Source organism: Scyliorhinus torazame, chromosome 10, assembly GCF_047496885.1.
Source record: "Scyliorhinus torazame isolate Kashiwa2021f chromosome 10, sScyTor2.1, whole genome shotgun sequence".
Classification (NCBI taxonomy): domain Eukaryota; kingdom Metazoa; phylum Chordata; class Chondrichthyes; order Carcharhiniformes; family Scyliorhinidae; genus Scyliorhinus; species Scyliorhinus torazame.
The window spans coordinates 76,694,052-76,721,818 of record NC_092716.1 but is presented as its reverse complement, the minus strand read 5'-3'; the positions used below and the strand labels follow the sequence as shown (position 1 = coordinate 76,721,818).

Genomic DNA, 27,767 nt, shown 5'->3' with positions numbered 1-27,767 from the left:
ACCAACAGCGCTACATCCAGCCTCCATGGTCGGCTCTGACTAGAATCTGTTTCCAACGCCAAGTCCACAAAGTGTGGAGCATAGTCCAAGATTACAATTGCCGAGTATTCTGCTCTCCGCACCCAAGGAAGAAGGGAGCCATCTATTAGGAAGAAGTCAATTCTGGAATAAAGTTTATGTATGTGGGAAAAGAACGAGAACTCCCTGACCCCTTGATGTAAAAACTGCCAGGTCTGGCCCCCCCACACCGAACTGTTCCATAAAAGCCAGAAGCACCTTCGCCACCCCTGAGAGAACAAACGATTTAGGCCAGGATCGATCGAGTTTAATATCCAGTACACAGTTGAAATCCCCTCCACAGATCAGCATGAGTGTGTCCAGGTCAGGAATGGACATCGTCCCAATTTGCTGCATAGACATTTACTTGTACCACCTCTGTGCCCATCAAAGACCCACTGATCATCATGAATCTGCCATCGGTATCCCCTACGGTCCTGGTGTGCGAAGAAATATCCCGTTTATTAACTAAGATCGCTGCTCCTCAGGGCCGTCCATCAAAACCCAAATGGAACACTTGGCTCACTCACCCCTTCCCCAGTCCAGTTTGATCCTTTGCCCGCAAATAGGTCACCTGCAAAAACACCACATCAGCACTTAGATTCTTTCGGTGAGCCCAAGGTCCATCCAAGATGGCCACCAAACCCACCCATAGGGTGAGACAAAGAGAATCTCGTAATCACCATCAGCAATCTAACCCCTCCTCCACCCCCACCTCCAACTAACACCCCACCCAACTATACATTTTGATCCCCGAAAAATAATCAAAACGCCCTCCCCCCAAATCCCAACCCTCAACTATTCACAGATGCTAAGCTCGCCAAGCCATGTGAGACCGGTTCGACAGCCGCAGATCCTCCCCCCATCTCACTCCTATTAACGAGCTGAATTTTAATGCTGGTGGGGTGGTCTCCCCTCAGAATAGAGAAGAAAAAACACAACATTATTTCTCGCCCCAGGGATAAAGCAAGCTTCCCAAAACCAATACCCCTGCAAAACTAAGTTCCCAACAGGGGCAAAAGAACTCCAACTATAGTGCAAGAAACAAGAATTAACACTTCTCATAGAAGTTAGCCCCCATCAATAACCAAACCATAAGTGAAGCAAAAATCTCTTGTCATCCCCATAGAAGAAAAACAGAACGATAAGAAGAATTTCACCCTCAGACAATAACAACTTTATATAGGATGCCCCAATAGTCAGTTGACGAGTTTCTTTCTGTAGGTTGCTTCTGTCTTTTTTTAGCATTGCAGTGGCTTAGGTACCCTGTATATTCAATAAAAAGCATTTTCGTGAAAAAACCTCCCGAAAGAAACAGGCGAAAAGGGCTCTAGAAAACGTATCTTGGTGGAAGCTGAGGTGTAAGTGTCCTCACTTCATGTGATGTCACCGGAAGAACTGTCTTTGTTTTCTTATAGCAATGTGGACATCACCATATACACTCTTGGAATAGGAAATGTACGCTACTTCTACCAATACTTCACTAATAAACTGCAAGTAGAAACCAAGAAAGTACACAGTGTGCTATTGGAAACATTATTTAGGTCATTTAGTCTCTTATTGGTACACTCTGTGCACTTTTCTTTTCAACTAGACATTGCCCACATCATTAGCAAACCAGAGGCTACAGGGCTCTGATCCTCACATTTTCATTAGCAAACTGAGCCAGTGTCATAGTATCATGCACAGTGCATTTATGCGTATTTGTGTCAGGCAACGCAACATAGGAAAGTTCACATCGTTATGAAAAAGCTGTTTCTGTAATTCTCTCTTGAACATAACGAGCTTTGACAGCACTGAAGCTGAAAGAGCATTGCTTAGGAAACTTTTTAAAATTACATATCTGTGCGTGTTATTCAGCAGTGAGCAAGATAAATCCTGGAGTCTGTATGACAAACACTGGCAGGGTGACGAGCAGCAAATAGTGTGGATTGCTCCAAACATAATAATTTGTTTGCTTCATCTTAGGCCTCATACTTAATCTCCTAAGTCCCTCGCTTCCTATACATTTTTTCAATGTTGTTTGCAGTTTTGAAGTCCATGTGCCGATGTTCAATAATAGCTTTCATAAAGGAAAGATAAGAAAGCATGTTTTGCATGAGTGAACCTAAACGCATTTGCAACAGCACTTTGCAATGCATGTCAAAAAGATCTACTATTTTAAAAAGTGATACGCCAACTCCAAACTTAGCTGGCCAAGTTTGAATCAACTCCCCGAAATTCAGATGAGCTCATATCTGGGTTGTGTTCACTCTTAAAAAAAATGTATTCATTGTCCCTGACCATGGCCATACACTTTTCATTGCTTTGAGTGCCTAGATTACAGGACTGCAATTCTCTGTTGTTCATTACCTTATACATGGGGTAATGTTTCATTTGAGTACTGGATGATGAATTCCATCTAAACACTTCTTACTAGAACATCAGTTCATCGCAGCGTAATAATCCCCAATTGGCACTGCAGTAAGAAAGAATGTGATTAACTTTCAAATGAAAACATATAATACTGCCAGTGCAATTTCTCCAAAACGGAGCACTGGATGAAGAAAGCAACACTACGCAAAAAAACATGCTGCAATAAAATCTGTGAAAATGTGAGAAAGTTCAGTCTTTGCATATAAGTGCCCCTTGAAAACTGCCCCTCCATTTATTAACGGCGCAAAGTATTAAAATCTTCGTGTTGCTCCACCATGAGTTTTGAGTATTGCAGATGGAACAACCCAGCTGTTTCCAATAGCAACGGCAGCTTTTTGAAAAACAAGCTACAATAGTCTGTGTTCATGTCAGCATTCAGTGACAACATACATGTCTGTCTATTGTGACATTCTTACTTACAAGCAGGAAAATAAACTACTCTGGGACATTGACGTGTTCTGATATCAAGATTAAGTTCTTTGTCAAAGCAAGTGTCTATGCAATGAAACTTTTACCCTTAAATAACACTGCACATGAAACACACTGAAAACCCAAGTAATGTCGATATATTATTTGCTGTAATGTAATTATTTTACATCAGTTTATTGCATTGCACTCTCATCCCCACTTCTGTCACACAATGATAACTTCAAAGATATTAATCAACAGTTGAGGGATCAAAGAGAAATTCTTGCTAGCTTGAGAAATGAACCTTGGCAGGGTCTTATTCAAAGTGTAAGTACACAAAATTAAATGATGATTATACAGACTTGTCTTCAATGAGCATAGTTTGTAATGATTTCAAAAACAAGAGCTGCTACCTAGATAAGATCATAAAGTGGTACATACAGATGATGCAGTAGAAAATGCTGTCTAAAAATGTTATCTTGGCTCTGGAGTTTTGATATACGAATCACTCATTTAGTGAAATATCTTTTGATTCATCAAGTTTCTCACAGCTCAATTGATCATTTGTTTTATAAGCATCCCTGTGTCTAAACTAGCATAAATAAATGTGTGGATACAACTACTGAAACAAGTGCCTTGGAGGAGTACCTACAGCTGAGTAATATTGCCCTCAATTACTCCCTGTTCATCACCCATCTGATTTTGGAAACAGATGTAATAGATAAAATCCAACGGAAACACGTTACCTTGTTTTCTACTCTATATCCAATTCAAACTCAATAAAATGCAGTATATTTTTGAGTTCGCAAGCAATGTTGATCATTAATTTGTTAATTAATGACACACTATAAAAAATTATTGTGCCATTAAATGCAGTTGCAGTTTTCTGAATACAGTAACAAGAGCCTTAAAATATAAGCTATCTAAGTTTAAATGCGTTGAACTATTATGTTTAAAATCTATGTATAAATCTATTTTATACTATTTATAAAATAGTATAAATTTAATGTTATTCAATTTGCATGAAGAAAAATAAGATTACGGAACTGTGTACATCTGAAGGAGTAGTTGACTATATTTTCTATCTATATTTGGAGTAGACCACATTTTGTTTTTAAGCTAAACATACTCCTTTCAAAAGAGACCAATACATCATACTTTGATATAAATAGATTGCTGCAAACCAAAATGTATGGGTGGTTTCTCCTCCTCAGGGATGACATCCTCAAGGGAAGAACTCATCCTATCAAGCAAAGGAAAAACAAGGATTTAATTATGTTTGAGTAGATGCCTGAGGTGAAAGAAGTGCATGGCTAGATTGGACTATTTAGCCAATAAACTCGAAACAAGCAAAAAAATAGCCAGTTCACAACCACATGATGTGATAAAATAACAAAATTTAAGGTTGATTGATTATCGTTCCCTGTTTTGACAACTGCCATGATCATAATTCTGAGAAGCGCATCGTTATTCACCTCATTTAAACTTTATAATAATGTTACTTGAATAACATAAGTAGTATTGTGTTACCTACAAATGACTGCTTTTACAGTTAAAAATGTAAGTAATTATTGTCACAAAATGAAGAAATGATAAGTTTTGCAACAGCGAAACAACTTTTGCAAGGACTTGAAAATTATAGCTTGAAGCATGACCAGAAACACATAACCTTTGAATTAGAAAGGCAGAGGATGAAACACTTTTTTAACAAAATCGCTTAAGACCTGAAATTCCCATTGGCACACAATCGTCTTTTCCATCATGTAATTTTCTAAAATTATAGGCTAGGAAAGTGAAATCTCAAAGTTTAATTAAATAACTAGGCACAAATGATAGGGTACAGAGAATATCTCTGCTATTCCTAATCACTAACAAAACAAATCACAGAAATGGTTTAGCTGGTTGGAATGCTTTTATTTAAATCCTGAAGGGTTAATTTTATTTAAAAACGAGGGCTGGTGCCAACTTTATCAGCTTTCAGGCACAGCATTCAAATACCATCACAGATGCTAAGGTGTTAAACCTAACAAATAGGCAGATGTGGTTTCCAACAAAGTATCCATCAGCCTTAAGCTTCCAGTTATCTTTCAAAGAAATTCCTGCTGAGAGGGTTAGCAAATCTGAACTCCATCTTTAACCTTTCCTACAGTGTGTTTAGCCTTTAGGAACTACTGTTACAGAGTTGATGGTGTTAAGCACTCCCTCTGTATCTGCTGGCTCGCTATGATAACCTGGGGTTACAGCACAGTGTCTGACAAATATGTTTCTATTGTGGATAGCACCTGACAGCTGTTTAGTCGGTTTATTCATCACCTCACATCATGTTCCTGTCTGCGATTTTACCTATTTGCCCTTCTTTTGTGTATAGTGCCTGTACATTTATCTCCAAACGCACAGGATGAACAGCTAAGCATAAAAAAGTGCTTAAGTCTTCGTGTGTTCAAGGAATTGGCCGTATGCCTGTCGAACACCACTTTGGTATTTCATTGATAAGACAATGTGTCCTTCAAAGTGAGGATTTATATGCCAGGAGTGATGTTATACTTCATTGCAATTTCTGTAAGTTGCATTATGCAAAATACATTTTAACCTTCTGGGCACTAGTTTGTTTTCAACAGTTTACAACATTTTATTCAATCAAGTTTTCTTTTCAAGTTAACCTGTATAATGATAAAAGATAAATTGTTTTTAATGGAACATTTGAAGTGAAATTATTTCCTATTCTGGATAGTAACAAGAACTTTGTGTTATAAAATATTATAATGGAGCTTTAAACATCATAACAAGTTATCCATCATTTTTTCCCCCTTAACCATAAAGAAGCAACACAAATGTTCCACATTGCCATTATTTGACATTGGAATATGAATGCATAAACCTTTTATCAGTCAGAAATTATTTTTAAAACATACTTCCACCCTTATGAACAACTATGTAATCAAAATGATGTTACTGGAAAAAGTATCCAAAACGTTTGGACACAAGATCAATAGCAGACTTTGTGTGCTCCCTTTACCTCCCTGTGATGTCAGTTATCCACTACATGATGGTCAGGGTCTATGTATTGTGTGACTTATGGGGCTTTTCCTCAGGTTTACCTGCTCTCATTGTCAGTCGTTGTCAGCCCTTGCCCACTAATACTTCTCATAAATGGCCACATTCATGTCCCTGGCCTTTGTTTTTGCTAATGGTTCCATATCTCTCTCATCGTTGGACTTCCATGAGGTCTCATGATTGGCCTGCCTTTTATCCTGCTATTTCTTACTGAATTGTTCCCTAGTTGTTTCCATCCCATTTTTTTCCAATATTGTCCCCTAGCTCGTCTCTATTCTTAAACTGTTTCTCGCTGCTGGTCTGAAGCCCATCATTCCCGGCCCACAGCTTCGCAGTAAGGCTGATTAATCTTGTCCTGGAGCTTCTCAATAACAGTGGCTCATTACTTGGTCTTGCCTTTCAGTTTCTCACTAAAGTTCAATCCCTGATTGACATTGTTAGTGATTTTTTGATCCTAGTCACTCACTGATTGCTTACTTTAATTGTTTTCTAGCACCAGCTCCCTGAATGGTGTTAATCTTGCGAACAATGGTGACAATCATATAAAATCATATAAAAGAAACAAATGTCCTTGGTGAGCAATTGGAGTCCAAGCTCAGGACTCTTGACATGAAACAATTGAACAAAACAGCAGCCAGGAGCAAGTGCCAACTGGCTGACAGTCAGTGAATCACCATCAACACAAAAGCATGGGAAGAGATTGGCAATCGCTTTGCAGCCACGTAATTCAGGTTTTGATAATTCTGCATGAAGTTGACCGAGAGGAATTTGAAATGTACAATCGTACCCTATGCTGATCTACTTTGTGATGCTTTAACACGGTGGTTCATTTGGACACGATAAACAACTTTAGAAATCAAACGCTAGTACTTAGGAGGTATTTGTCTGTCGGTAGACCTGTGATGGTAACAAGTGCGTGCTTAATGCATTTGTATCAATTTGTTAATAACCATTTCTTCTTTCCTGATTAGCAGTTCAATAGGTGATCCATTCTGTATATACCAAATTATATTTGGTGAACACTGCAGTACAAAATGCCAATTGAATACGGAGATCTGGTATCTTTTTCTGCACGGGGAATTTGTAGACCTGTGTGCTAATTATTTGTGCAACTGAGAAGCATTTGAAATAATCACCCCAATACCATGAGATGTAAATTATTTAGAAGGCAGCTTCCTATTCCCAGATTATAACCAGTCTTCAATTACTTCACAATTGTCTTTCATATATTCTGGATGAGGAAAGCTGACAACAAGAAATTTGTGATTTTATTGTGTTTGACATGGTCTTTTGAAGTGGCCGTGCCTCTTTCTATTCTCACCTTTGCTTTGTATTTTTGTCTTCCTGCACTTTGGTAAGATGCCATGAACAGGTTGGCAATCACTGAGATCACCTTCAGTACAGTGAGCTATTGCACAGTCAAAATATTCACTTTAATTGTACAAATTTCTATCATTTTCAAAGTCTCGGCAAGAATCCCTTGTTAAGGCAGTGTTGCATTTCCAGCTCCAGAGGTCTGACACCCGACTCACTCCTTCATTCTTTCGTGCCATTTTACTTACTTGGCCATAAGCCCTGATGCACTCACTCAGGGGGGTTGAACTAGTGAGTTTGATGGGAATATTTTAGGATGATGCACTTAGTGACATTGATACACTGAGCAGGATTGGCTGGTAGCAGATGAGAAGGTGCAGCTTGGAGTAGAAAATGACTGAGGATCTAAGAGACCCTGAGCATATGAATCAGACTTTAGGACAAAAAGAGACAGAAACATGAATCTCAAGTGTGGGTAATAGAGGTTTCTAACCATGTCATGGATAAGTGGAAAGTGTCATGTATGCAAGCCCATAAAGAAAGTTTGCAGAGTCATACAGATGACCCTTGAGCATGTGGCAGTCTAAGAGAGATCTGCAGCAAAACATGTCAGAAAGGATCTTAAGATACAGGCATGGCTTTCTGAATCGCCGCTGTGACTGCTTGCGCAGATGAAGGTATACCTTAACAGCACAATTTCCCAAGTCTTCGGGGATTTAATGTGGACCATGCAATGTGTTTTGCAGCCAAGCAATAGCCCAAATGAGCCCATATCCAACTTGAGTGGGAACTCAAGATGTTGTTGCTGTTGTTCCAACCTTGAGGTTGAGTAGAAGAAAGGGGATTAGGGCTGATCGGGTAGAAGTATTTACAATTATGAAAGGGATGTGACAGAGTAGACAGAAGCAGACTGTTTCCGGTGATGAAGGGTCTCTTGCAGTGAAATATAGAACTGAGATCACGTGTAATCGAGTCAGGAAAGAGCACATGGGAAACTATTTACCCAGAGGGTGGTGATCGTTGAATGCATTATCAGACTTAGTGATTGAGTCGTAGACCACGTCAACATGTAGGAATAGATTAGCTAGGTTGCTGAAGGAGACAATAAAAGGATAATGGAATGAGGTGGACACATGAAATACGGCTCATATGACGGATAAACCAACATGGACTGTATGGTTTGAAAGACCTTTATCATGTGCAGTTTCTAAGTATCCTCTGATCACATCTGATGTGAGCATATTGAGCAACTTCAATGGCCCAGCAACTCTTAGCATGGTTTTAACAAAATATTTTTATTCAGAAAGGTTTTTCATTATAATGAAGTACTACAGAGTAACATACTGCAAACACCATTCTCAAACCCACCCCCCAGCCCCAAACTTCATAAACAAACAAATCTTAACAAAAAAAGCCAACCCCCCCCCCCCGCCCCCCCCCCCCCCCCCCCCCCCCCCACCCCCCCCGCCCCGCACCAACTGACGATGACCAGTTCCCTGAAAAAGGAGATGAAAGGTCCCCAACTCAAGTAGAACCTTCCATCGGCCCTCTTGGGGTGTACTTGACCTTCTTGAGATACAAAAATTCCATCAAATCACTCAGGCCAAAGCATGAGGCAGTACCGGGGATCTCCACCCAAGAAAAACTCGCTTCCAGGCTATTAGCAAGGCGAAGGCGAGGATATCCACCTTCACACCTGTGTGCAGCATCCCAGAGTCTGATACACCAAAAATAGCCAGCAATGGACACGGCTACAGCTGAATACCCAAGCTCTCCAACATGGTGTTAAAAACAGAGACCTAAAGCTCACCAGTTTAGGACAAGACCATGACATCTCCCCTTATGATTCGCCGGCCCACTAGAACAATGATCGTACCTATCCTCCACCCCGTAAAGAAACCACTCATCCACACCCTGATCAAGTGTGCCCTGTTCACCACCTTGAACTGGATCAAGCTTAGCCCAGCATGAGAGGATGTAGAGTAGACCCTGTGAAGGGCCTCACCCCATCAAAAACTGGACCCAGTGAAACTTAGATTTGTCAGTCACGATATGCAGACATTTATTACTTGCGATTGTACTGTGATGGAATAACTTATTCCTGAAAAGGGAAATAGTTAAAAGCTTTGGGGTACAATGTGGCTTAAGGAATAACCTCTTGCAGAGGGTTTTAAATGTGTTAACTTTATTGAAAGAAGTTGGTAACCTGGCATCTCAATCAAGTAAAACACAATGGGTTACTGTGAATCACTTCATGGGCGAAATTCTCCGGAAACGGCGCGATGTCCGCCGACTGGCGCCCAAAACGGCACAAATCAGTCGGACATCGCGCCGCCCCAAAGGTGCGGAATGCTTCCGCATCTTTGGGGGCCGAGCCCCAACCTTAAGGGGCTAGGTCGGCGCCGGACGAATTTCCGCCCCGCCAGCTGGCGGAAAAGGCCTTTGGTGCCCCGCCAGCTGGCGCGGAAATGACATCTCCGGGCGGCGCATGCGCGGGAGCGTTAGCGCCCGCTGACGGCATTCCCACACATGCGCTGTGGAGGGAGTCTCTTCCACCTCCGCCATGGTGGAGACCGTGGCGGAGGCGGAAGGGAAAGAGTGCCCCCACGGCACAGGCCCGCCCGCAGATCGGTGGGCCCCGATCGTGGGCCAGGTCACCGGGGGGGCACCACCCGGGGCCAGATCGCCCCACGCCCCCCCCCCAGGACCCTGGAGCCCGCCCGCGCCGCCTTGTCCCGCCGTTAAGGTAGGTGGTTTAATCTACGCCGGTAGGACAGGCATTTTAATGGCGGGACTTCGGCCCATCCGGGCCGGAGAATCGCGGGGGGTGGGGGCCCGCCAACCGGCGTGGCGCGATTCCCGCCCCCGCCGAATATCCGGTGCGGGAGAATTCGGCAACCGGCGGGGGCGGGATTCACGTCAGCCCCTGGCGATTCTCCGATCCGGCGGGGGGTCGGAGAATCCCGCCCCAGATCTCAATAACCATTTGATTTATTCCAATAACCCCATGTTAAGTGTTATCCCTCAGTAAGTGTGGATGCCATGGACTAAGGATGATAGTTATATCCCTGGCTTACGATCAAGTATCCGGATTTAAGATTTTGGCTCATCATTGGCTCATCAGAAAAGGAGGTAGTTGAGGAGGGTTTGTCCACTGAGTCAATATGGGTGGAAGTCAGAAACAAGAAAGGAGTAGTCACTTTATTGGGAGTTTTCTGTAGACCCCCCCCCCCAATAGCAGCAGAGAAATAGAGGAACAGATTGGGCGGCCGATCTTGGAAAAGTGCAGAAGTAACAGAGTTGTTGTCATGGGTGACTTCAACTTCCCTAATATTGACTGGAACCTCCTTTGTGCAAATGGTTTGGATGGAGTAGATTTTGTCAGGTGTCTACAGGAAGGATTCCCGACTCAATATGTAGATAGGTCAACTAGGGGGGAGGCCATATTGGACTTGGTGCTCGGCAACGAACCAGGCCAGGTGTCAGATGTCTCGGTGGGAGAGCATTTCGGTGACAGTGACCACAACTCCTTGACCTTTACCATAGTCAGGGAGAGGGATAGGAACACACAGTATGGGAAGGTATTTAATTGGGGGAGGGGAAATTATACTGCTATTAGACAGGAGCTGAGGCGCATAAAGTGGGAACAATTGTTCTTGGGGAAATGCACAACAGTAATGTGGGGATTGTTTAAGGAGCACTTGCTGCGAGTGCTGAATAGTTTTGTGCCACTGAGACGAGGAAGGAATGGTAAGGTGAAGGCGCCTTGGATGACAAGAGAAGTGGAGCTTCTAGTCGAGAGGAAGAAGGAAGCTTACGTAAGGTTGAGGAAGCAAGGATCTGACTCGGCTCTAGATGGTTACAAGGTAGCCAGGAAGGAACTCAAAAATGGACTGAGACGAGCTAGAAGGGGGCATGAAAAAGCCCTGGCGGGAAGGATTAGGGAAAACCCCAAGGCGTTCTACATTTATGTGAGAAATAAGAGGATGATCAGAGTGAGAGTAGGGCCGATCATGGATTGTGGAGGGAACTTGTGCCTAGAGTCTGAAGAGATGGGGGAGGCCTTAAATGAATACTTTGCTTCAGTATTCACGAGAGAGAGGGACTTTGTTGCCCATGAGAACAGTGTGAACCAGGTTAATAGACTTCAACAGGTTGATATTAAGAAGGAGGATGTGCTGGAAATTTGAAAAGCATCAGGATAGATAAGTCCCCTGGGCCTGACGGGATATATCCAAGGTTACTATGGGAAGCGAGGGATGAGATTGCTGCGCCATTGGCGAATGTCTTTGCGTCCTCACTCTCCACTGGAGCAGTACCGGATGATTGGAGGGCGGCGAATGTTGTGCCCCTATTCAAGAAATGGAATAGGGAAATCCCTGGGAATTACAGACCCATCAGTCTTACGTCAGTGGTGAGCAAAATATTGGAAAGGATTCTGAGAGAAAGGATTTATGATTATTTAGAAAAACATAGTTTGATTAAAGATAGTCAGCATGGCTTTGTGAGGGGCAGGTCATGCCTCACAAGTCTCATTGAATTCTTTGAGAATGTGACGAGACACATTGATGAAGGTCGGGCAGTGGATGTGGTGTATATAGATTTCAGTAAGGCATTTGATAAGGTTCCCCATGGTAGGCTCATTGAGAAAGTTAGGGGGCATGGGATACAGGGGAATTTGGCTGTCTGGATACAGAATTGGCTGGACGAAAGAAGACAGCGAGTGATAGTGGATGGAAAGTTTTCCGCCTGGAGGTCAGTGACCAGTGGTGTCCCGCAAGGATCTGTTCTGGGACTTCTGGTCTTTGTGATTTTTATAAATGACTTGGATGAGTAAGTGGAAGGGTGGGTTAGTAAGTTTGCCGATGACATGAAGGTTGGGGGAGTTGTAGATAATGTTGAGGGTTGTTGCAGGTTACAACAGGACATTGACAGGATGCAGAGCTGGGTTGAGAAGTGGCAGATGGAGTTCAACCTTGATAAATGTGAAGTGATTCATTTTGGAAGATCGAATTTGAATGCTGAACACAGGGTTAATGGCAGGATTCTTGGAAGTGTGGAGGAACAGAAGGATCTTGGGGTCCACGTACATAAATCCCTCAAAGTTGCCACCCAGGTTGATAGGGTTGTTAAGCAGGCGTATGGTGTGTCGGCTTTCATGAACAGGGGGATTGAGTTTAAGAGTCACAAGGTTTTGTTGCAGCTTTATAAAACTCTAGTTAGAGCACACTTGGAATATTGTGTCCAGTTCTGGTCACCTCATTATAGGAAGGATGTGAATGCTTTGGAGAGGGTGCAAAAGAGATTTACCAGGATGCTGCCTGGACTGGAGGGCATGTCTTATGAAGAAAGGTTGAGGGAGCTAGGGCTTTTCTCACTGGAGCGAAGAAGGCAGAGAGGTGACTTGATAGAGGTGTTCAAGGTGATGAGAGGCATGGATAGAGTGGATAGCCAGAGACTTTTCCCCAGGGTGAAAATGGCCGTCACGAGGGGACATAATTTTAAGGTGATTGGAGGAAGGTATAGTGGAGATGTCAGAGGTAGGTTCTTTACACAGAGAGTGGTGGGTGTGTGGAATGCACTGCCAGCAGAGGTGGTGGAGTCAGAGTCATTAGGGACATTTAAGCGACTCTTAAACAGGCACATGGACAGCTGTAAATTGAAGGGGTGTAGGTTAGATTGATCGTAGATTAGGATAAATGGTCGGCACAACATCATGGGCTGAAGGGCCTGTACTGTGCTGTACTGTTCTATGTTCTATTGCAGGCATGGTTCATTGACAAAGCAAATATCTGAGTGGCAGTCAATGTGCTGAAAAATTGGGTGATTGACATCACACACTCGCTACATGTTAATTGAATGCAACCTCTCCTGGCTTATACAATTGAAGAGTTCTCAAATGGGTCCTTCAATGCCCTGAGTACAATCAATAGCATCCCGTATCTAAGGGAATCCAGCTAATTGATAAATGTTGATTACTGTCTGTCTGCTTTACAGGGTCCATTGAGAACACAGGCAATTGAGATACCTGTCTGAGCACGGTATCTGTCGCCCTTTTGCACAACGGTGCACTGGTGTTTTGTTGACTGGCTGATGTGACTTGAAGTCACCTGAGGTAGCCTAGAAGGACTCAATTTAACATTATTAATTTGCTGGAATCATTTTCCTTATTATTTCCCCAACTCACACCACTTTTTTCACTTTAATCAACGATACAATTAATAGGCGTATTTCTGAAGTCCTGCTCGTCAACTAGTTCCCTCCCCCACTTTTGCACCCACCCTCCCCCGTCAATCCTCTTAAATCAAGTGTCATTGAGTGCTCCATCCAACCAGTCTTTTGAGAGCTCCTGAAAGACACCTGCTGTGGACACACTTGTGAACATCAGTCAAGTCTGGTATTGAATCTCATGGCTTTCAAAGCTGCGAGTCAAATGTTGAGAGGTTACAGCTATCAGACCACCTATAATAACTTCATTGAACAAATGCCTTAAATGCTGCTGGGACTTTTATTGTTCTTTAAACTATCACTACACACTTAGGCTAAATTCTTGGATTTTGCTAACATTATCAGTTCTGTTAGTTAGTGTTGATCATCCCACCCCATGTACCATTATATTGTAGTCAGCCAAGAAATTAAACAGTATAAGTCCAATTCGCTTTTTAAATTCAGATTTTCCAGTGGCTCACTAAATAGATCCGGGCCCCAGGCTAGTGCCCACCAGGCCCCGGATTGTCAGTATTCCTCTGCATGTTTTTCTCTTGTTCTTTTACTGAATTTGAGGGGAAGGATTAATCAGTACCATTCCTGTTTACTCTTAGTGAAGCCCAATTTAAATCAGAGGTTCCTCTGTTAAACTCCACCGGTATCAATTTTATAAGGAAAGGACTAATACCAGTAATTGTCTTTCCTTGGATTGGATTTGTTTATTGTCATGTGTACCAAGGTACAGCGAAAAGTATTTTTCTGCAAGCAGCTCAACAGATCATTAAGTACATGAAAAGAAAAGGAAATAAAAGAAAATACATAATAGGGCAACACAAGGTAAACAATGTAACTATATAACACTGGCATCGGGTGAAGCATACAGGGTTGTAATGTTAATCAGGTCAATCCACAAGATGGCTGTTTAGAAGTCTGGTAACAGTGGGGAAGAAGCTGTTTTTGAGTCTGTTCGTGCAAGTTCTCAGACTTTTGTATCTCCTGCCCAGTGAAAGAAGGTGGAAGAGTGAGTAAACCGGGTGGGAGGGGTCTTTGATTATGTTGTCCGCTTTCCCCAGGCAGTGGGAGGTGTAGATGAAGTCAATAGATGGGAGGCAGGTTCGTGTGATGGACTGGGCGGTGTTCACGACTCTCTGAAGTTTCTTGCGGTCCTGGGCCGAGCAGTTGCCATACCAGGCAGTGATGCAGCCAGATAGGATGCTTTCTGTGGTGCATCTGTAAAAGTTGGCGCGGGTTCATGTGGACATGCCGAATTTCCTTAGTTTCCTGAGGAAGTATAGGCGCTGTTGTGCTTTCTTGGCGGTAGCGTTGACGTGGGTGGACCAGGACAGATTTTTGGAGATGTGCACCCCTCGGATTGTGAAACTGCTAACCATCTCCACCTCGGCCCGGTTGATGCTGACAGGGGTGTGTACAGTACTTTGCTTCCTGAAGTCAATTTCCAGCTCTTTAGTTTTGCTGGCATTGAGAGATAGATTGTTGTCGCTGCACCACTCCACTAGGTTCTCAATTTCCCTCCTGTATTCTGACTCGTCGTTATTCGGGATCCGGCCCACTATGGTCGTATCGTCAGCAAACCTGTAGATGGAGTTGGAACCAAATTTTGCCACGCAGTCGTGTGTGTACAGGGAGTATAGTAGGGGACTAAGTACGCAGCCTTGCGGGGCCCTGGTATTGAGGACTATTGTGGAGGAGGTGTTGTTGTTTATTCTTACTGATTGTCGTCTGTGGGTTAGAAAGTCGAGGATCCAGTTGCAGAGTGAGGAGCCAAGTCCTAGGTTTTGGAGCTTTGATATGAGCTTTCCTTTGCACAATGCTTGGCACACAGGCAGACCCCTGGCTGCAAGAGTAAATTCCTGTGATTTATGAAATGGCATATACCTGGATTAAAGCAAGCACGCACTAAAGAACAATAAATAAAGTTCTCTTTATGTACTGCACTCATTCTGAAATGGCATTTTAAAAAAAACTATTGCGAGGGCTTGCAAAGATATTTTTGTGGTTTTGTTGCAAGAGCAGACATTTTAAATTGCACCTAAATGAAACTTGACTCAGTAAAATATCTGTATTTGTATTCTGTTGTTCTTAACCAACATTTGCCTTCATGTGATTTAGTTATACCAAAGTTTGTTCCAATGTGTCAAATACAGAATTGTTGTCAATGCGTCAAGTGATAAATTCTGGTGAATTTATTACAATATTCACAAATTTTTCAAAACATTATTTCTGAATACCTGAGCAGCATCCTGTGTGACCCAGGAGTGGCATTGCCTCCTCTCCATCAAAGGCTTGAGCACAGTACTGAAGGAGTGCTGTACCGTCAGAGGTGCCATTCTTCAGATTAGAAATCAAATCCCTTTCAAGTGGATATAAAAAAAATCCCATGGCACTATTTTCAAAAAGGGCCAAGAAGTTCTCCCCAGTGTTTTAGCATAATTATCATTCAACCAACATCATTAAAACAGACTTTCTGGTCATCATCACATTGCTGCCTTGGGAATTTCCATTCCAATTCTCTTCCCACACCTAGTGGTGTACTAAAGGCAGACTTTCGTCTATTTCCATTGCTAGGTATTCCCAGAACGGGTCACTAGTCTGTCGTCAGGGAGTTATAGTTTGAGGGGCTCCAATCCACATCAAGTTTGGCTGACCAGGAGCCTCCCCACTCTTCCGCCAGCCATTGGCGTGTTGGAAGGATATTGCAGCTTGACACACTCAACAGGCGCGATTTAACAGGCGCACTTGCATCATTCTTTGCACTGACTAGTTCAGCTCATCAGTGCAGGAAGAGTATACATGGAACGGGGCACCATTTTTAAATGCCAGCCTGATCTTTCAACCACCCCACCTCAGCCTCCATACCGCCCCACTGCACCTAACCTACCTCTTACGGGGTCCTCGAGTCTCCCTCGCCCCACCTCTTAAGGGCAAAGGACCCCCGGTCTCAATCCCTGGCACGGGCAACCTCGCACATGGATGTAATGTTCTTGTCAGATGGCCTGATTTATATTACAAGACTACTTGTAGCTAAAGCTATAAAGTATTTATTAACATTATTAACTGTGGATCAAATATATACAAATCAACAGATGAATAACAGTATGAACAACCACTATCTCTCTCCCAGCTCACTAGTCAGTCTGAGGTCATCTGAATCTAACATTCACTTTTATACTAATGAGACTCCTGGTGGTTGAGTCAATCAGGTTTTCTTCTGACTCTGGTTCATCTTCTCAAACTTTGACTTTGCTGTTCGGAACTTGTAGATTCTTTAAAAAAAATTTAGAGTACCCAATTCATTTTTTCCAATTAAGGGGCAATTTAGCGTGGCCAATCCACCTAGCCTGCACATCTTTTGGGTTGTGGGGGCGAAACCCACACAAACACGGGGAGAATGTGCAAACTCCACACGGACAGTGACCCAGAGCCGGGATCAAACCTGCCACCGTGCTGCCCGGAACTTGTAGATTCCATGTTCTCCATGACAGTCTCATGCTCAGGAACTGCTGAACTGCCTGACACTGCAGCTGACATTGATTCTGACGTAGATTCGTCATTCATCACATTGTTGCGAAAGTCTTCTCTGGTTTTCAAGAGCGCGCGGCGATTTCTTCTTAAAACCAACCCTTCCTCTATCTGTACATTGTAGGAACGAGGTGCTACTTCTTCAAGTACAATGGCTTTTCTCAACCAATTGCCTGAATCTTCGACTCTCACAATATCATCACTACTCAGAGGTGGTAAAATTCTAGACACTGTATCATATAACTGCTTTTGTTTTGCTTTAATGTTTTGCATTTCCTGCAGTACTGTAATGATTGTTTTACAATATGCACACTTTTTTCGTTAAGATCTTTGGAATCCATGCCTGTACGAGTATCACCATTTTTTTCTTTCACACATACCATGGAACTTACCCCATTGGTAAGTTCTTCTATTTTCTTAATAACTTGTGGTTTCGTATCCGATACGGGTGATAGGGTAGAAATGAAATTGACATGCAGATCTACATCTACAGCAATTTCACTACTAATAGTTTGCATCTGTGTTTTAGATAATGCATCTTCTTTAAATTGTATCTCGTTGCCGAATGGTAGTGTATTAAAACCAGTGACCACATCACTGAATTGGCTGATAATGTGCTCAGAATCGTTGAAGTGTTGATCCAATTCTTTGCGGATTTTATATACCAAAAGCACTAGACCTACTTCTTCACAGGACTGATCACTTAATAATTAATCCAACCCCTCAGATACTATACAGAATGGACCAGAATAAACTGTGTTTTTCACCACCACACTCAGGTCACAAGCACCATAACATTTAATGCCTGAACCATTATAACTTCTCAGGGATATTTTGTCATTTCTTCTAATCGGCTGGATTTTTAGATTTTTAAAATCAGTCATGCTGATTAAATTGGCTTTGGCACCAGTGTCTAACTTCAATTGGACCACTGTACCATTCTCTTCAAGTGGTAGCAGCCATTTGTCCTTATCAACGGCATTTATTTTAAATGGAGTATCAGTTTGCATTTTTTAAGTGCTGGTGAATTTTTTGATGACGCCAAAAAAAAATTCTTCTCTGTTATTACTCCAATAAACAGTGATGTTTCATCACTGGAGACTGTCTTCCACTGTGCTGACTGATCTGGGGTTGAGCTTAGAGTAACAATTCTGAGCAAAGTGATTTTTCCCTTTGCATCTGGAACAAAACTTGCCAAACGCTGGGCACTGCCTTAATTTGTGCCTTTGACCACATCTTTTGCATAGAAATACTTCATCCTGATCTTTAACCTGTTTGTTGGTGTGCAAGAGCTGCAGGAACTTTCTGCCTTTTTTCAGAAGTTTCCCGCCTTTTTGGAAAAAGGGTGGTAACCGGTGTGTTTTCCTCCAAAAAGACGCCGCTATTACTGAGAAACATTTTAGAATGCTGTGCTGCTAGCTCGTGAGCCTGACAAATCTTAACTGTTTGTTCCAAAGACAGCTCTGATTCCCTCAGAAACTGTTCCCTCAGCTTATTTTAATTCACACCAAACACAATTTGGTCCCGAATCATGGAATATTCCACTGCAGAAAAATTACAGCTTTTAGCTTTTAACTTTAAATCAGTGATGAAATTATCTATGGACTCTTCTGTCTTCTGTAAATGTGATCTAAACACATAGCATTTGTAAATTTAATTCTTTCTGGGGTGCAATGTCCATCAAATCTTTGGATTACCTTGTTAGAATTTTTACTATCTTCATCGTTTGCAAATTTAAACGTATTAAACACGACAATTGTTCGTGCCCTGCCGCTGTTTGGAGCATCGCTACCTTACGCGAATCTGATTGATTTCCTAAATTTACTGCAGTAAGAAACAGATTAAATTGTTGTTTAAACACACACCAGTTGCTGTCCACATTACTATGAAATCTGGGACTCATTGGTGGCTTCAACAACTCCATGTAGTTCATTCGTGCAGTCTACAAAATTTCCACATATCTGTGGACCTCGTGGCAGGCTTCACCGATGATATGATAGTTTTTTTCTCAGTGTTTAATACCATCCATCCTTGGTACCTGTAATATTCTTGTTGGATGGCCTGATTTATATTACAAGAACACTTGTAGCTAAAGCTATAAACGGTTTATTAACATTAACTGTGGGTCAAATACATACAAAACAGCAGATGAATAATAGTATGAACATGCACAAACCACTATATCTCTCCCAGCTCTCTAGTCAGTCTGAGGTCACCTGACTCTAACATTCACTTATATACTAATGAGACTCCTAGTGGTCAGTCGGTGAATTGCAACATAACCATGATATCACTACACCGGGCACCTTGGCACTGCCATCTAGCATCCTGTATGTGCCCCTTCCAGCCTGGCAGTGCCACCTGGGCATTCTGGCAGTGCTTGGGTGGCCTCTCACAATATTTAACGGCCTCGCCGGGTCACCAAGTTGAGCGCGGTGAGGCCAGTAAATCGCACTCAACCCTGTTTGACAGCGTAATGAATGCACCTTCCTTAGCCATTAAGTCCCAGGGTGGAACTCTTACCCAAAGTTTCTGGCCCAGAGGCAGGGACGCTACCATCTGCGCACAAGACAGCTGTGGGAGCTTGCTATGCACAAATTGGTTGCTGGTTCTGAGGCTGCATAATATGACAACACATCAAAAGTACTTTGTTGTAAGGTGCTTTGAGGAATTCTGAATTTGTGAAAGGCACTAGAAAAATGCAACTAGCTCTTTTTCAGGTATTGTGCATTATATATAGTGAATATAATGAATTGATATGGTATCATTTTGAATATTTTATTTTCATATTTTAACTAAACTTGACAAGTAAAAACAAAGTACAGAAATCCAAGATAGTCAAAGAAAGTATAATGGGCCTGGTGATGATTTCCTCAGTGGTCAATTGTAGCGTATATAGAAAATATGCATTTATCTTCTGTGACCATCATCCCGGGTCCATTCTCCCAAAGCATTTTGACACTTAAATCAAGTCGCTTAAGTTTGATAAATAATGCTGGAACTACCTATACATTAGATTCTGGTATTATTTGTCAGCATTGTGAAGAAGCATTCACGATACACTGAGAGCATGAGTACCCTTTACAGATTGAGAAATGCATGATACAATGAACAAAGATCAAAAGAATAATAAAACCAAAGCCAGATAATTTTAGTAAATGCTGTTGACTGAATTTGCTCTATTATGTCACAACATTACGCACCACAGTGTGGAAACTAAATTATAATTTTGATCACAACCCATTCAAATCAGATTTATCATCAATGTGAACCTTAAACCTGTTGTCAGAAATTCATGCGGTGTTTTTTCAAAACTTCGTTTTAGTTTATCAGTTTTTTATTTCCTGCAGGTGCTGATTTTCTAAGCGATTTGATCCGAGTCATAGGATTTTTGCTCTATATAAATCTTTTGTACTGTCACTGATGTTGATTTCCTCAGAAATACCGTCATATTTCAAAGACAGGACACTTGAAATAAGTCAAAATCTTTCTTCTCATTTCAGACTACCGAACTCTAACCCAGGCCGTGGCAACAGCTCTCAGAATGTTATCTTTGATGGACAGGATTAAGAAAAATCCCTGTTCCTTGGTGAATTTCAAACACTGGAGAACAATGATGCAAGCCATGACTGAATTAATGAGATATTGCTGACTGGCAGGCAGGCAGGAACTGGCTTTACATAAACCTGATTAGCCTCCTCTTGCACTCGCTCAGAACATAGGAAAGACATGGGCTGCAAAGATCAGCAACAAAAGCACATATTCTCACTTTTATTAGTTTGATAGAAAAAGAGTCTGCTTTTCACTGGGTACTAATTAAAGGATTTAGAGTTCTTTCATCTGATTGGCTGTGCACATCCCTTGTTTCAAGCTCTTACTATGGAATCATTTGGCACCTGGGAGCAAAAACAGTTATTCTAATGATGTTGACTTTTCAACAGTTCAAATTTTATTTCACTTCATTTTTTTTAATCCCAGATTGCCATGATCTATTTTAATGGACATGCAAACCTGAGTTTAAATTGCTTCTGCCATGGTTTCGTTAGAAGTAATAATTTATCTGACTGATACTGACTTTTCAGTAACTGAATATATATTTCCCTTTTACTTTTTAAACAATCGTGCTCCACTTCAAAGGCCCATGCTAATGAGCGGTGTGTGGTAGGCAGAATACTTTGACTTGCCTTATTTAATTAAAACATCATTGTGCTTTTAATTTTCACTTTAGGCATAGTTTTTGATTACTTTGTTCCTCAGCAATTTCTTTCAAGGGGGAAAAAAAAAACAGGGAATTAAATGTGAAGTGTGAGAAATTGGGAAAAAGACATCTCAGAATAATAAGTAATCTCATCAACGTTATCATAGGTGATTTCTCTAGCTTGGAGGACAATTCGAGGCATGAATATAATTATATAATAGAATGTAATTATGGATTGAATCTCTGCCAGGGTCTTTCAATTTTCCTGTTGAAACTTTGATGGAGACACACCGAAATTGGCATAGGTACCGCTTCCCCCCCACCACTTGGCTGCCATTTCAGCAGAAGAACTGCCCCCCCACCCTTCCCCCTTCATAATACGCACCCCCCCCCCCCCCACCCCCACTGTTTCATTTCTATCCTTCACTGTATTGCTTTCACCATTTGAAATATTTTGGTTGCATGATTAAAAAAGAAACATTTGAAATCCATTTGCTTAACTTTGACTACCTCATTCTTAATGCAATCCTTTTTGCAATATTGCATTGTAATGAACATTTACCACTTTGAACATAGGTGCAGAGTTGCTTTCCTAAAAGGTTTGGCTGAAGAAAATTTCACAATCACGCCCCAACATTAAGGATAGTGAATAACAGAACATAAAAATTAGAAATAGATATTCACATTTTACAGTTTCCAACAGGCACATTTCCCTTCAATATCCCCATGTAATCTATTTACAAAGAGTTGAGGATTCCTACTTCAAGTCTAATGCTGGTCCTATGAAAATTTTAATTTCCAATTTCGACTTCAAAAACAGTTTTTAAAGTCTTTTAAGCAATTTATTATTCATGCAATCGAGGTCCTTTTTGCTTGTAATGTGCACAGAAGAATGTGAGATATGATAAACCAACGCACTGAGTACTGAAATTCTTTTGACACATACATCATGATAAAAGTTTTTTATCTCTAAGAACTGAAGGCGAGCGCTTTTTGTATGATAGTTCAACTTAAATATTTGAGGTACCTCTGCTTTAACAGAGTTTTTGGCGCATTATCATATGAAATGTTCAAATTCAGATTCTTTTTCATTGTGAGCTGTAAGTCAGAGGATTTTCTATTTATTCAGATACTGAGAAAAAAAAGATTTACGTTTAAAGCAGCTGACTAATATCCATGTGCAGATGTTTAAAATGCGGTTTTCTGAAACTATATTTATCACATCCCCTGATAGATATTAAACTACATACTTTGGCCGATATGACAGCCTTATTTAATTTACAGAATGTAATTACCAGTCCTAATCAACCAGCATGGTTAATAAGCCATCCAGAAAGACAAATTTGCTCAATTTCTCAATGCAATACAGCTTAGATTCTGTTTTTATATATTTTTTTTACAATACTCCACTTGGACAACCACCTACAGATCATGCCGATGTTATTACTTACTTATGCAACCAGCTTTAGAATCATTTGCTTTTTTTTTAAACCATCCCCATTGGAGCCAACGGCCTACGGCAAGAACTCCACTGCTTCTTACTTAATTGCTTCTTAAACCTAACAGTGAATTACATTAAGTGTAATTTCATTGCCGTCAGATCTCAGTGAGTTAGCAGCAGACAGAGGTGCCACGTTTGCCACAGGAGCTTTTTTTTTCCCCTCTCTGGTTCATTGGCTACATCCGGGTGGGATGTGTTTTTCCTAAAGTAATCCAGGAGAATCTCTCCTTTGAAGAGGAACAGATGTAGATTTACATATCTGGAGGACTCTTGGCCTCTGATGAGATTAGCTTGAGTTTTAAAACCCTACTGGAAGGTGCATATTTAATAAACCCCTAAAGCAAACCTCTGTGTGACAGCCAGCCCTGAGAGACTGGGGCAGAGAGGAGAAAGGGAGGAGATGTAATCATATGCATTGTGGCAGCATCATAATCAACACTGAAATTAGGCCAACAACAGTGACAACTAACAGACGCTGTGCATTTTCAATAAATCAATGAATATCTAAACCACAGAAAAAAGATGGAACTTTAGTTCACTGATACCAATAACCATTATTCTTCTGATATGATGCAGGTTGTGGTAGTTATGTAAGTAATTGATAGCAGACTTGCTTTGAAATATTGGGATTATGTTTATGAATCTGGAGGAATATTAAAGCTATTTCATATTCACCGAAAGGGGGAGAAGAATTTTTTTTTAAAAACATTTATGGCGTCAAAAAGTTTTAACCCCTTCAACCTGCTTTCTTATGGTACAAAATGTATCATTCTATTTTCATTAGGCAAACAAAATTGTTTAATTTTTATTTATTATTAGTAGAGTTTTCTTTACTGAAACAAGTCTTCTGGGATGGATTACAAAATTGTAGGCTTGTAATTATCGATTTTGTATATAGATATACATATATATGTATATATATATATCGATAGATAGATAGGTAGAACTTTGTTCAGTACTGCTGACTCAGGCATCAAGTGGTTAAATTACGCTGCCAGATCAAATATAATGTTAGACATCTGGAATGAGCAGCAAGTAGCCAAAAATTCTGCTGCAGTGCTGAGGTATTTGGTAGACGTTGATTAAAACAATGACATATAGCAAAAACTATATGTGGGCAGCACAGTGGTTAGCACTGTGGCTTGACAGCACCAAGGTCCCAGGTTCAATTCCCAGCTGGGTCTCTGTCTGTGCGGAGTCTACACGTGTCTGCGTGGGTTTCCTTCTGGTGCACCGGTTTCCTCCCACAAGCCCCGAAAGACGTGCTGTTAGGTAATTTGGACATTCTGAATTCTCCCTCTGTGTACCCGAACAGACACAGGAATGTGACGACTAGGGGCTTTTCACAGTAACTTCATTGCAGTGTTAATGTAAGCCTACTTGTGACAATAAAGATTATTATTATTATTATTATTATTATTATTGTAACTTCTCATAATGTATTAGTTTATAGTGTTCATTATATTAGCACACTTTTCCGATTGGTCTTGTCCATTGACATGATTGGCGAGAGGGGTACAGTGGCACAGTGTTTTAGCACTGCTGGCTCACAGCACCAGCAACCCAGGTTAATTTCGGCCCTGGATGACTGTCTGTGTGGAGTTTGCATGTTCTCACCGTGTCTACGTGGGTTTCCTCCGGATGCTCCGGTTTCCTCCCACAGTCCAAAGATGTGCAGGCTAGTTGGATTGGCCATGCTAAATTGCCCCTTAGTGTCCAAAAATGTGTAGGTTCATAAAATTACAGGATCCCTAGTGCAGAAGGAGGCCATTTGGCCCATCGAGTCTGCACTGACACCCCCTAAAGACAACTCTATCTAGGCCTACTCCCCCGCCTTATCCCTGAAATTCTTCATCTAACCTACACATCTTAGGTGGGGTTATAGGAATAGGGTTGGGGAGTGGGCCTAGGTAGGGTGCTCTTTCAGAGGGCCATGCAGACACTATGGGCCGATTGGCCTCCTTCTGCACTGTAGGGATTCTATGAATAATAACTGTAGGTTTAAGGCCACTTAATTATCGCATCTGCCAGGGACTCTTATGGAAATCAAAACCAACCCATCTCCATTGTTTGAATAGATACTTTGCAATAGTTAATGGAAGGGTTATAATATTATAATAATCTGAACTGTCAATTCCTAATCATCGCCTGCAGACTATCCTGTGCAAGAGAACTAGGTGTGCATTTACAGGTGTTTCTGAAGTCAGGAATGGAGACAGGTGGGGAGGGGGGGGTGGTCAGGGCCAGCCCACAAACACAGGAGCCAGGTGGAAAATCAATTTGAAGGGATTGATCCCTGTGATGGTAATAATCTCTGGGATGGGGTAGTGCAGTTCAGGAATTCCGCTCTGATCCCAGTGAGGACAATTAAAACTCTCATTAAGAGCCTGTCAGAGGTTCAGTTTCAAATTTTTTAAGGGTTGGACAGGTTACTGCGCCTTCAGAAGCAGGTCCTCTGAAGGGAGCTGAGTACAAAATGGGGAGCCAGTCATAGCTTCCCCAAGGATCACATTGGCCGCAGATGAGGGTCAGTGGGCCAAAAGGGTCTGGAAAATTGGTAACGGGGCACCCTTGGCAATTCAAAGATGGTAGGGAGAGTGGGTACTCAGCGCCTGAGCTGTGAATGGATTTGGCACCCCTGGCATCGCAGGGGCTGGCTGACAAGGAAAATTGGGCAGCCACCGACCCAGAAGGAAATCAATAGGGGCCTGACTGTCAGATTTTGGGCCCAGTAGTGATGAGGGGAATTGCCTTTACAGGGCACCAGGAAGGTACGAGGGAGGAAAGAAGGGCAGGAAGGCATTACAGGCCAAATACTCAACACACAATCGATCACCAAAGACAAAGCGAGCTGGAGTGAACGGATAACTCGTGCTACAGACTGTGACTGTCCAGATGATCACAGAAAGTTGTGCTCTCCTCGCGCAAGACCTCGCACCTCCCAGCATTGGTTGTCATGCTCTGCCAGTGGCCATCAAAGTCATTGTTGATTTAAACTTTTTCACATCTTTCTAAAGATCAGTTGTGGACATTCATGGCATCTTAAAAACAGCTACACACCACAGCATTTCACTGATCACTGATTCCCTCTTTAGAGCTTGACATTCCATTAATTTAACCACTGCCATAACCGCGTGGGGCAGATGGCATGGGTTTTGCCTCCAGTGTTGGATTCCATTAGGAACAAGAATCATCGATTGTGGCCATCAAGATACCCAGTGAAAGGCCATTGAGGTCTATTAACAGGAAGGACTTTGATTCACTCAATGTCCAACTGTTCTTTAATCACAAGAGCTTCATCCACGCATGCACTCATTTTCTGTCAGCTGTCATTACTCCTTCATCCTCCACCAGTCCAGACTGTCTGAGATCTTTACAATGTGTGTCGATGAATCCTGGGGGAAACATCCTTTGAAGAGATGGTTACTAATCCCTCTAAATGAACCACAAATAGGGGTATAGTGGCAATACAACCAATACCATCTGCTCAACAGAAAAACCATTGAGCAGACTATCAGACTTTGGTAGATGCAATTCTAGTACCTGGACCAGGTGCCCTCCCATATGCCAAGCTCTTGGTCATCATAGTGGTCTGCTGGGCTCTCTGGAACATGGACCTCTGGGGGGGGCAAGGACCTTGAGGATGATGAGACCCTAGAGGGAGACAGCCCATTGGGGAGGTTGAGGAGCAGGAGGCAAGAGAGGAGGAGGAAGAGGAGGCAAAGGGAGATGATACAAAACAAGGAGCAGCTCCAGCTGCACAATGCAGTGGCCACCTCTTGCCTTCCTCTGGTAATAGGATCTCCCTCCTCCCCCTCATGGCCTCCAACATTAAATCCAGTTCACCATCAATGAAGTGTGGGGGGGAGCGGGCGCTGCCTGGTCCCTGATGGCAGGCCTCCGGCTCCCCTGTGATATTTTATTTCCGTCTTGTGCAACAGAAGGTTTGACACAAAAATGTCTCCCTTAGGCAGCCAGCAACTTCAGTGATGGCTGCTGTATTTCCACTTCATCCTCATCCCCATACTTCATCTGAACTACCTCCATTCCACCCCTGTGGTTGGACAGGAAATCCATTTCAATATCAGCAATAGGCTTTTTATACGAAAATCTGAACTTTAATGTTTCCCTTTGAAGGTAGACTTTTGAGCCAAAAGCAAACCCAGTTCCTGTTTCCCACTTCGGTAGTGACAATTCAGCCTCCAGTGACGATGGGCATGATTCAGCGGACAAATGCTAAGGTCTGTTATTGGCCGCATTGAGCATGGTGTTTCTTGGCAGCTGCAGCGCCGAGAAATACCCGAGAAACACCCTGCTATTCAATTGTGGCACTTTGTCTTTATGGTGGCATCGGGAGTTTCTCCCTGCCGAGGCCGTAATTAGAGGGATATCCTGCTTGTGAGCTGATCTCATTAGCAGGAATTGCTGTTCGCAGGTCGTGGCGCCATTTTGATCGGCAGCCCAAATTTCCCCCACCTCCCTTTCAGGCCGCCCCAACTTTATCAACCCTCCTTTCATCCCCCCCCAAACTTGTCACGGCCCCTGGAACCACCCCTCACTCCTCCTCCAATAAGCAAGGTCCCCCTTAGCCCCACTCCTGGCAGTGCAAACCTGGCACCCAGGCACCATGTCACTGCCAGCCTGGCACCCTGATAGTACCCCTGACAGTGCCAATGTGGCACTGCCAGGGTGCCCAGGTGGCACTGCCAGGGTGCTCAGGTAAATTGGCAGGGTACCACCTTGCCCTTTCCTCGACCACCCAGGGCTTCCCATTGGTTTGTGAACCCCTCCCCCTCCGAGGTGCCGTTACGCCTGGTCCATGTTTGTGTGGACCAGTATTAAACGGCAACCTGGCGAGGTCCCACAGGCGAGGCCGTTGAGTCCTGGGTGCTGATTGAATCCATTAGGCTCAGTTAAATATGCAGATTTGGATGTCACCCAATGAGGACGTGATCCAGGTCGTACTGGGCGGAGCGATGTGGGTGTGGCTGACAAGCCCAACATATATTGTCCATTCTTAGTTGCCCTTGAGAAGGTGGAGGTGAGTTGCCTGCTTGAGCCACTGCAATTCTG

General features: G+C 42.5%; 1 long non-coding RNA gene across 2 annotated transcripts in view; it reads left to right on the top strand.

Moving 5' to 3' along the window:
* LOC140384832 (uncharacterized) overlaps positions 1-21,064 on the top strand; it is a 41,165-nt gene extending 20,101 nt beyond the window's left edge. The window contains exons 1-3 of one of the 2 annotated variants that reach the window (XR_011933161.1): positions 17,145-17,207; positions 17,322-17,394; positions 20,499-21,064. This is a non-coding gene — a long non-coding RNA (uncharacterized lncRNA). Of the gene's footprint in view, positions 1-17,144; positions 17,208-17,321; positions 17,395-20,498 lie in introns of those variants that run through there. The other variant, XR_011933162.1, reaches the window with a different exon arrangement.
* The last annotated feature ends 6,703 nt before the right edge of the window (positions 21,065-27,767 follow it).